At 45.0% G+C, this 10,779-nt stretch overlaps 1 long non-coding RNA gene across 1 annotated transcript; it reads right to left on the bottom strand.

Annotated features, from left to right (window-relative positions):
- Positions 1-386: 386 nt before the first annotated feature.
- Positions 387-9,998, bottom strand: LOC142478402 (uncharacterized). Its single transcript, XR_012793144.1, has 3 exons — positions 9,781-9,998; positions 9,130-9,272; positions 387-1,902 (listed from the first exon to the last, which is right to left on the bottom strand). It is a non-coding gene; the product is annotated as an uncharacterized LOC142478402 (long non-coding RNA).
- Positions 9,999-10,779: the final 781 nt, after the last annotated feature.

Below are 10,779 nucleotides of genomic sequence, written 5' to 3'. Positions count from 1 at the left end.
GAGAGTGGTGGAGAAGTGAGGAGTGCTGGGTGTGGTAGAGATGGGAGGAGTGGTGAAGGTGTGCGAAGTGCCGGGAGTGGTGGAGGTGTGAGGAGTGGTGGAAGAGTACGGGGTGGGGAGGCCAGGAGGGTCCCAGTTGGCGTAGGATGGGTGCAGGAGGTGTGTGCAATGTACACTTTACACCTCAATAAAATGAGATTCTAATTGGTAAGGTGCTTGGAAACTAAAGGTGGGTTAGCTAAAACTGTTGAGGTGATGCCAATGGAGGAGATGCTCCATGGAATCGTTTATCCGGATGCCGTAAATGGTATTGAGGGAGATCTGGACATTGGCCCTGGGGAATCAGAGGAGGAAGCAGGTTAGTCATACATACAGTAGTATTAATCATCCCATGGTTTATTTTTTGAATACACAAACATTTTAATCACTCATTACCAGCACAGTGACCACCATTAATTAAGCAGCAATGCTGAGTATGACACCCCTATCCAGCCATAACTGCCATTCACCTGACTAGCAGTTACCACTGGATTGTGGTGCCATACCCGGCATAGCACCTTGGTGAATAGTCACCATTGTAGTTACAAAGGCCCAGGACATACTTGAAAACGAGACGTAACTCTCAATGTAAAATTTACTGGTAAACCATGACCTGGGAGACTGCGAGGGAGCTCCCCTCCACCCCAAGTACCCACAACCTCACATAAATAAATACACAAATAACGACAATACAAGGCCTGGAGGTACAAGGCTGCAGCTTTTTATGTAACTATGAAATAATTGGCAAGTACTACCCCTGCCAGAGGTCAAAGGTCCTTGAACCCATGACCCGTGACACCCAAGCGGGACCCATGTGACCCGGCCGTTGACGCGAGGGGGGCTCAAGGAACTCACGTTTAAATGAGCCCTGCCAACTCGCCATTCCAGCCCCACTGGGCATTACCATGTACGGAGCCCCTTCTGGCAAGGATAAGCACATATACGCCCCAACTGCAGCCGCAAGAAAGGCTAAATATGCCTCAACACTTTGACCCCGTAGAGGTAACAAAACGGGGACTTATTTCCCGTCCTTCCAAGGAACTTCAGTCCTTATTCTTACATTTCTTATTTGCTTTCCCCTCCTCCGTTTTATAATAAACTTTAAACAGTAAACGCAACATCATCAGCAATATACGCAAAACAGGGACGGGCGGGTGGGAATTGCTGGCAGGGCACGGACTGACCATGCACCCTTCCAGCCAAACTAAAATACACCATTCCCCCCCCTCCCAGCCCCCTGACCACGTCAACCCCATCACCAAAGGTTGTTTGGGGGGGGGGGAGAGAAGATAGGAGGGGAGCCTGGCCTCCCGGCCATGGTGTCCTCCACTTAGGCTCAAGGCAACTTTTTATAAATAAAGTAATAATGAATGTGGGCTACATGTCCTCACATGGACGTAGGTAGTAAGTCAGAAAACAGCTACAGTATATAGGGCCTATTATTGCACAAGCCCGGTGGAACTCCCGTTGCTATCAATGCTAGTTACCATGCAATACTGCAACATTCTACACATTTGCTCTTCACATAAACATTTCCTGAACGTATGTCTAATTAATGGAGGCTTTAATTATCTAAAACATGTCAACATGAGATGGACAATGTAATGCTTATATAACTTAACAGTAGTAGACATGTATTATTCGTCGCCTTGGATTAGACGAGAACAAATCTGACTTCTTCATTCAATCAGAACTATGATCTTGTGTCCATGCCCCTCTGGTGGCAGATGCACGAGGCACACCGCCAACTTGCAGTGAAACCGAGAGCCCTGAACATTTTGACGAGCCAGAGGAAGCAGAAAGTGAGGAACTTATCACCTGGACCCTGGAGCCATTCTGACCACATTGCTCGTGTTTGCAGAGCTGGAATAAAAAGAAAAGCATGGTTTGGACATGCGAAAAGGACTTTTAGAATACGGCGACCTGAATATCTGGGCAAAAGGGCTCTTTCCGCACAGACTTTTGGCTCCGCTACCAGAAGTACTCGCCACAGGTTGCCTCGCCGTGAGTCACCTCGCCGCCTTCCGCCATCCACCATCTTTAAATGTCCTCGGATCTTCCCAGCCGCGGAGCACCTGAGGTGGGCTATGGAGGAGCAGATCCGAGGACATTTAAAGATGGTGGAAGGCGGCGAGGTGACCGGCGGGTAAGTCCACCTGTGGTGAGTAGTCCTGGCGGGGCAGCGCTGGTGGAGATTTGATCACGGCCAAATGTCCCGTTCTGCTCAGATGGAGAAATGGTGATAGAGACAGGGAGTTATCCAAACATGAGACATACGCGGGAGGGAGGGTGGGTGGCCAAAACACTGACTGGCGCTGATTGGCTGAGGAGGTCATGTGACCCCTCAGAACGCCTCAAAGTCTATTTAATTTGTCCCAGCAAGCGCCCAGTGCCCGTGAGCGTGGCCGGACAAATTAAAATTGATTGTGCTGACCGCGCTAGGACGCAGCCTTACCCATGTCGTGTGTGTGGTCTTATTGCATATTGCAGATATCTGAACGTTATACTCTAGATTAGAGGTTATCACCGGATATCCTAATTTGTAATAAATTCACTCTTTTGTTGAATAATTTCTTAGCTACGCCCCCTGAACCTTGCAGAACCCTCCAGAGAATGCCTTTGAAAGTAACTTTAATAGGATCCTGTTTATAAAGATGTCAAGGGAGCCATATTTTAATCCCATCTCTGGCAAAACAACTGACCTTATCTCCAAATTCTATCAGCTGCATACAACACATCTTGTACTTTTAGTGGGCCATAAGTGATAACCCACTAATTAAGCCCTCTTTGAAGCTCTGGAAAGACCCAGGGAGAGTCTTGACCCGTCATAAACCCAATATGTTGTATTTTTTAAAACAAACGGTAACCACATTACCCCCTGAAGCACCAGATTGATTAAAATACATAATATTCCCCATTTTCCTTACACTCATTATGTCTCTAACTCCATTCATATATCTCCATCTCTCCTTCCTTCCCAATTTCTCAGTTCACATGAACTCCTTTCCTATCTGTGTCTTTTGACTCCACTCCGCAATACACCAGGCACTAAAACACACCCCTACAAATCCTCTTCTCACATCTGCTTTCTTTCCATGCTTCTCTTCCTTGCTTCTGGGGACATCTCTCCTAATCCTGGTCCCTGTCTTATTTTTACATGTTCTCGTCTGCGCAGTCACGGAAGACCAGCACTTAACACCGGGATCAAGGCACCAGACACGACAAAGCAGTTGAATAAAGAGTTTTTATTCCAGCCGGAGCCAGCAAACACAACAACACAGATCAGAGCTATACACACTAAAACAGGGGCATACCGGGGGATAGCTGGTTAGGTGCCAAGCTTCACATTAAAGGCATACACAAGGCTTTCTTCCACACTTTCTTGGGGTAGGGACTGTCCGCACCTCTCTGGTGAAATTCGCGGCAGAACACTTTCAAATCTCCTGCTTAAAAGTCTTGCTCTCCCCCCCCCCTTTTTTAAGGCTATATTCTTGATTTTACAAGTTTTATAGAGTCAACCTTATCATCTTTTGTTTATGATTAATTATGAATTAATTCCATTTGGAAACTATTATTCATTTTTCATTACTTCATCTCTATCATATATCATCATTGATATTATATTTAATTTTAACTTTTTTTTAAACTTTATTCAATCCATTAAATTGAGTAATTTCTTTTTTCATACTGTAGTTGGGACTTGTGTTCCTTTGCAATACCCAATTGGTGTTCTATATTTTGACATCTCATTTTTTAGATATTCTTTAACAGCTGTACACTAATTTCTATTGCTGCCGAGACTCTTTTTGAACCTTGATTTTTTTCAAGTGTACTCATGTCCATACTAATCTTACTACTTGGCATTTGTGCCATGTATTCTAACTGCCTTATTATGTTCACATGTTATTATAAGCCCAATTACATCTTAAGGCTTAATTTTATGTCCCATATGTTTTATTATTTGTGTTCCTAGGTGTCATTCAGTATTATTAAGTACATACTGTCCTCATTAATCCTGATTAGAGTTAGCGAACATTGTTGTTGATGAATAATGATGTAATTGAACAGCTAATCCTTTCGTGTATTGCCACATATTTGTATTGATGCAATTAGGGAATTACCTATATATATATGTCATGTAAGACCCTTGAGCATGATACTCCAGAAGAAGCCAACCCAGGCAAAACGCGTAGGGGACCCTTTCTACTGCACTATTGTACCAGGAGGAAGGTCAACCAGGACCGCGTGACGTCACCGGACGTCTGGTGATCGGAGGGGAAACCTCCGTATCCACAGCACAGCTGTGCTACAAACCGGGCCAGCATTCCAGCTTCTCAACCGGAGAGAATACCTTGATCACAGCGCTGACGGGGAGTCCCCCTTGCTTGTCGTACAATGCGCATGTAGATGTGCCCAATGTGAGTGCACATTTTAATGTTTTTATTGTTATAAATGTGTACTATACTGTACATACTACGCCATAGATTGCTCTCTTTCTTTGAGGACCAACGTGATTGATTTGGGTGCCATCCGATCCACCCATTGATAACCTTTCTTCACAAAGTGCCCAGAAGTTATTACTTGCTCTTATCAGAGAGAGTGAGTGTCTCTGATATGCCTAATTAAGTTTGGGAAATGGGAGTACTCATTTCCCCTTTTCTTCAGTTTTGATCATTATCTCAGTTTCTACATACTACACTATATGTGTTTTATTTCTCTTTTAAATGTGGACCTGCGCTCCCCTTTACTGAAGACTTCACTGCAACTGAAGAACCACCAGAACAGTTCTGACTATAATTAGACATTTTTATATTGTTTTTCACATACTGGCACTATTTATGCGGTTAATTATTTCTTATAGCTGTCCACTTTAATTTTAAATTATTTATCACACCATTCACATTATCACTCTTAGTTTTTACACTCTTTGTTTAGCACTCCCCAGTTCTCCGGCAGCACACAAGTCTGTAGCACAAAAGCACTTTTGAATTTCCCGCTTGGTTAAGCTCCCAAGCTCGTTTTCAGGTGTCTCCGGAACAGCCTCATTGCATAACGCTTAGTGCACCTCCACGTCAGGATCAGATTGAGCTCTGGAGCGCTGATCGGGATCCCCTTACATAGATTCCCTGCTACCATAGGAAATAATGGTAGAAGGGCTGGCGACCAATCACAGCGTGGAAGATGCTCAGGAACCAGTCAGGACGCAAGGGCTCACCTGCATTGGCCAATCAGGGCTTGAGGCGGGGCTGAGAGAGTTATAGGGCTTTGGCGGGAAATACGAATAGGCCAATGGGAGCAGCGCCTACCAGCGGGAGCTCAGCAATGGCTTCCCAGGCCGGCAGGATATCCCCCTCTGTGCTGGCGCCGCTTGGCTGGGGAACGGCCAAATGCTCTGCTTTGTGGGCGGATGGCCCCCCGGCCCGATCTCTGCCCACGGCAACTCTCTTTGTTGTTCCCTGCACCTCTCCTCCCCCTCAAGTCCCAGTAATAGCCATTTCTCAGGACAAACGAGCTGCACAAAAGGTTTTTCTGCTCTATTAATCTACTGGCTCTTGATTCCACTTTGCGTTCCTCCTCCTCTTCTCTCTGCTCCACTACAGACTCTTACAACCCGGTTATGAACTACAACTCTGCCCTATCCTCTTCTCTTGATGTACATGCTCCTCTTTTCCTCTGCCGTTCTCGCCCTTCTAACTCCAGACCCTGGTTAAACTGCCACACGCGCATGCTCCATTCCTGCACTCTGATCGGCTCTGGAGGAAATCTCATACTCTCGCAGACTTCCTTCCCTTCAAATGTATCCTGGTTCAACTCTGCCCTCTCCCAGGCTAAACAAATCTTTTCTTCACTAATCAACACTCAAAAGTCTACTCCACGCTGCCTATTCTCTGTGTTTGACTTTCTACTCAGACTTCCGTCTGTTACCTGTGTTAATGCCTCCATTTCCCCTCAGGATTTTGCTGACTATTTTAAGACACAGGTGGATTTCATTAGTCAAGGCATCCCCTCTGTTTACTTCTCATATTCTACACCTCTTCCTAACTCTCCCCCTGCCTTTCTTGACTCTTTTTACCCTGTCACAGAGGAGGATGTGTCGCTACTGATCTCTTCCCCCCTAATACTTGCCCTCGTGACCCCTCCGATCTCCTCAAACCTCTTTCTCCTACTTTAACACCTACACTCACACATATTTTCAACTCCTCCCTCTTCACCGCTACCTTTCCCTCCTCCTTTAAGCATGCAATAGTTATACCCTTACTCAAAAATAGCAAGCTTGACCCTACCTGTCTCTAGAATTATCGTGTTGTCTCCCTCTCTGTAGTTTTTGATACTGTGGACCACCTTCTACTCCTTCACATTCTCCATACTCTTGGTATCGGTAACAGGGCTCTATCTTGGATATCCTCTTACCTCTCCCATCATAATGTCAGTGTCTTGTTTGCTAACACCTCCTCCTCTGTCAATCTCTTGGTGGGCATACCCCCGAGGTCTGTTCTGGGACCTCTTCTCTTTTTTCTTTAGACAACCTCTCTAGGTGATCTCACCATATCTCTTGGGTTCTGTGACTGGGCCTTTCCCCTTTTAAAAAGGCAACACACATAGAGAATGTCTGTAGCTGGTGAGTCCAGCAGGGAGCTGGTTAATTGTTGCTAGAGTCAATTAGCCAGTCTCCACCTGGCTCATCAAGCAGGTTTAAATGTGTGCTGGACAAACTGCATGGGTCTCTTGAGCACAGGGGGTATGTACTGCTAGATGAGATTCCCAGGAACTGATCTCTCTAACACAAGGGAGGTGTGTGCTAACAGAGAGGAATCCCGAGGAGCGAGTCCCTCTATTCCAGGACACAGCAGTCACTGAAACCCATCTTACGGACACCAACGTAGACCCTGGACTGAGGGAAAGAGCTCCTGATAACAGGTAACACTTTGGACTTTGGGTCAGAGGCAAGTAAGAGGCTTATCCTCCCAGACCTGCAGATAGGGCCTGGGAGAGGGTGTCAGCCTTACAAAGGGATAGGCTGTTTTGTTTATTTTGTGTGCTCCCTTAAAACTGTATTGTTTGAAGCTATGGATTGTATAAAAGGCAAGGTTTATTTTCCCCAACATATGTCTCCCTGGTCACACCTCTGCACTCATCTCCTACAGGTTCAAATATCACCTCTAGGCTGATGACACACACATTTACCTTTCAATCCCTGACCGTACACCTGCTGTACATTCCAAAGTCTCTGAATGTCTCTCCGCTATATCATCCTGGATGAACCTCTACCGACTCAAACTTAACATGTCAAAGATGGAGCTCATACTTTCTCCGAAGTCTGACCCTAGTGTTGGCAGTACTATCTTACATCCAGTATCACAAGCACACTGCCTAGGTGTCACACCTGACTCCTCCCTCACATTCTCCTGTAACATTCACAATGTAGCTAAATCCTGTCATTCTTTCCTCTGTAACATTGCAGAGATACGCTCTTTCCTCTGTCGCTCTGCTGCTAAAACTCTAATGCAAGCCCTCATTCTCTCCTGTCTCGACTGCTGTAACCTTCTACTGCCGGCATTCCTGCCTCTCATCTGTCTCCCTTACAATCTATCCTAAATGTTGCTGCTAGAATCACTTTACTCTCTCCTAAATCTCTGTGTCTCCCCTGCTGAAATCCCTCTCCTAGCTACCTATTACATTCTGAACACTTTCAAAATTTTCCTTTTTAAGACTTCTACCCCTCCTTACATCTCAGCCCTAATTTCTCACTATACACCTACTGACTCCTTTGTTCTGCTCAAGGATGTCTTCTCCCTACCCCCTTAAACCTTTCTCACTGTCTGCCCCACACCTCTGGAATGTCGTTCCCCTCAATATCCGACTAGCACCCTCTCTATCCACCTTTAAGACTTTTCTTAAAACACACCTCTTTAACAAAGCATTTTGCTCATTTGGCTGATACTGTGCACCTCATACATCTAATACATACTGACCATGGCTCGTTGCACACACACACACTTACCAGAACACCCTCCTTCTGTCGCTATAAGTTCTCCCCACTTAACACTTTGATTGTAAGCTCTTCAGGGCAGGGGCTCTTTTTCCCATTATGTGTTATATTATTATGTCACGTGTATTACTGCTATAATGCGCTATGTACATGGATGGCGCTATATAAATAAAGATACACACATCTATATATATTGTACATACATACATATACTGTTATATACACTGCTGTCCCACACACGTTATATACTGTTATATACACCGCTCACCCACACACATTATATACTGTTATATACAGACATACCCCGGTTTAAGGACACTCACTTTAAGGACACTCGCGAGTAAGGACATATCGCCCAATAGGCAAACGGCAGCTCGCGCATGCGCCTGTCAGCACGTCCTGAACAGCAATACCAGCTCCCTACCTTTACTGAAGCTGTGCGCAAGCGGGGAGACTATAGAGCCTGTTACAAATGCGTTATTTACATCAGTTATGCACGTATATGACGATTGCATTACAGTACATGCATCGATAAGTGGGGAAAAGGCAGTGCTTCACTTTAAGTACATTTTCGCTTTACATACATGCTCTGGTCCCATTGCGTACGTTAATGCGGGGTATGCCTGTACACTGCTCACACACACACACGTTATATACGGATATATACACTGCTGTCCCACACACATTACATACTGTTATATACACTGCTCACACACACATTACATACTGCTCACACACACACATTATATACTGTTATATACACCGCTCACCCACACACATTATATACTGTTATATACACTGCTCACACACACACACATTATACACTGTTATATATACTGCTCGCACACACACATTATATACTGTTAAATACACCGCTCACCCACACACATTATATACGGTTATATATACTGCTCACCCACACACATTATATACTGTTATATACACTACTGTCCCACACACATTATATACTGTTATATACACTACTGTCCCACACACATTATATACTGTTATATACACTACTGTCTCACACACGTTATATACTGTTATATACACTGCTGTCCCACACACGTTATATACTGTTATACGTATATATTACTGACGGTCTCATCTTATGGCTGCCGCACCGATTTGCATGTATGTCACACGTATGAACTGATTGCAAGACAATTTGTGGTTTCATTTATTGGTCAATGTGCTTGGAAGAAAGCAGCGGTACTGTGTCCGTAGGCAGCTGGGAACCGCCCTGAGGAAGGGAGAGAAAAAAAAAAACGGACTTAAAAATGGCTTCCTTGACTAAAAATGCTTCTTGTTTACTGAAGCTGTGAGAAGAGAAAGCAGCTGTACTGCCTAATCCGTCTGAGGTCCCACCCCAGTGCTGACAAGGCTTTCCCTCCGTGTGAGAGCGTCTGGCTCGGCCCTGCGTGCTCAGAACAAACTGTTCTCTGCCTCAAACAAAACAGGAAACTTGCACTGGAGGAATGAATCTGGCCCCATTCCAGCACGTCCCATCCTCCAGCACGACAAGGCGGCGTCTTACAGCCGACCCCCGGCCAAGCAGGTGAATGTAACCGTTCCACCACAGAAAGAAAGAAGCTGGATCTAGTTTAACAAAAAACAGCGGCTCATATTTGCTGCAAATTATTGTTTAAATCCGTGCGGCCCGGTTACAGCCGGTCAACAATCCCCATTCATGCATAAACCCCTTCTCTGTGTGATCGTCTTCCCTAGAAACTGTTATACTTCTTTCATACCTGGTGATTAAGTGATGTTTTGCTTTTCTCCCGGGAACACTGAATTCCAGCGGATCAGCGCCTTCTGTTTGTCTGTCTGACTAGTGACGGCTTCATAATTACTTTGCAAACAGAGAGCAGAACAACAAGAGAAATGTACCTGGGGCTTGAGGACTGACAAACAGTCTGACCGCCAGAAGACATTAGATAAAGGTTGTAAGAACCCTCCAAATGTTACAGCTGCATTTAACCCATTAAACATGTCACTGTCATTAGGTCACATATTATTATCGTTTATTTATAAAGTGCCAACATATGCCACAGTGTGGTACAATGGGGGTACAGAGTTATGTATATTACACAAACAGAATGATATGCAAAAAAGGGCAGACGCAAACAGATACAGAAGATAATGATGACAATTCTTCTTGTGAGAGTTACGCGTATCCGCTCCTTCTGTTTATCTGTCTGGCTAATAACGGCTTTAGAATTACTTTGCAAACTGAGAATATGGCGTGGCAGTGAAAGGGGTTAACTCCGTGGCTCTGTCTCTTTCGCCAGTAGCGGCCACGAAAGGTCAGGTACGTGGTGTTTGTCAGCGTTTGCTCTGCGGAATTGTTTTACACCAACACCAATTAAAGTAACTCGTGTTTTCTCCTTCTAAGGAACCGGCTGACATATACCCGGGGAGTGTGAGCATCACGGCACTCGTGCATCAACCCGTATATTTATGTGTGTTGTACGGGTCATATACAGTGTGTGTGTGTGTGTGTGTGTGTGTGTGTGTGTGTGTGTGTGTGTGTGTGTGTGTGTGTGTGTGTGTGTGTGTGTGTGTGTGTGTGTGTGTGTGTGTGTGTGTGTGTGTGTGTGTGTGTGTGTGTGTGTGTGTGTGTGTGTGTGTGTGTGTGTGTGTGTGTGTGTGTGTGTGTGTGTGTGTATATGTGTATATATATATATATATATTATATATAGTGTTCGACAATCCTATACATTTACTCGCCCGGGGCGGGTGGATTTAAC

This window comes from Ascaphus truei, unplaced genomic scaffold (assembly GCF_040206685.1).
Source record: "Ascaphus truei isolate aAscTru1 unplaced genomic scaffold, aAscTru1.hap1 HAP1_SCAFFOLD_2397, whole genome shotgun sequence".
Lineage (NCBI taxonomy): Eukaryota > Metazoa > Chordata > Amphibia > Anura > Ascaphidae > Ascaphus > Ascaphus truei.
The sequence above is the reverse complement of the archived record's forward strand: the minus strand, read 5'-3'. Positions and strand labels throughout refer to the sequence as shown.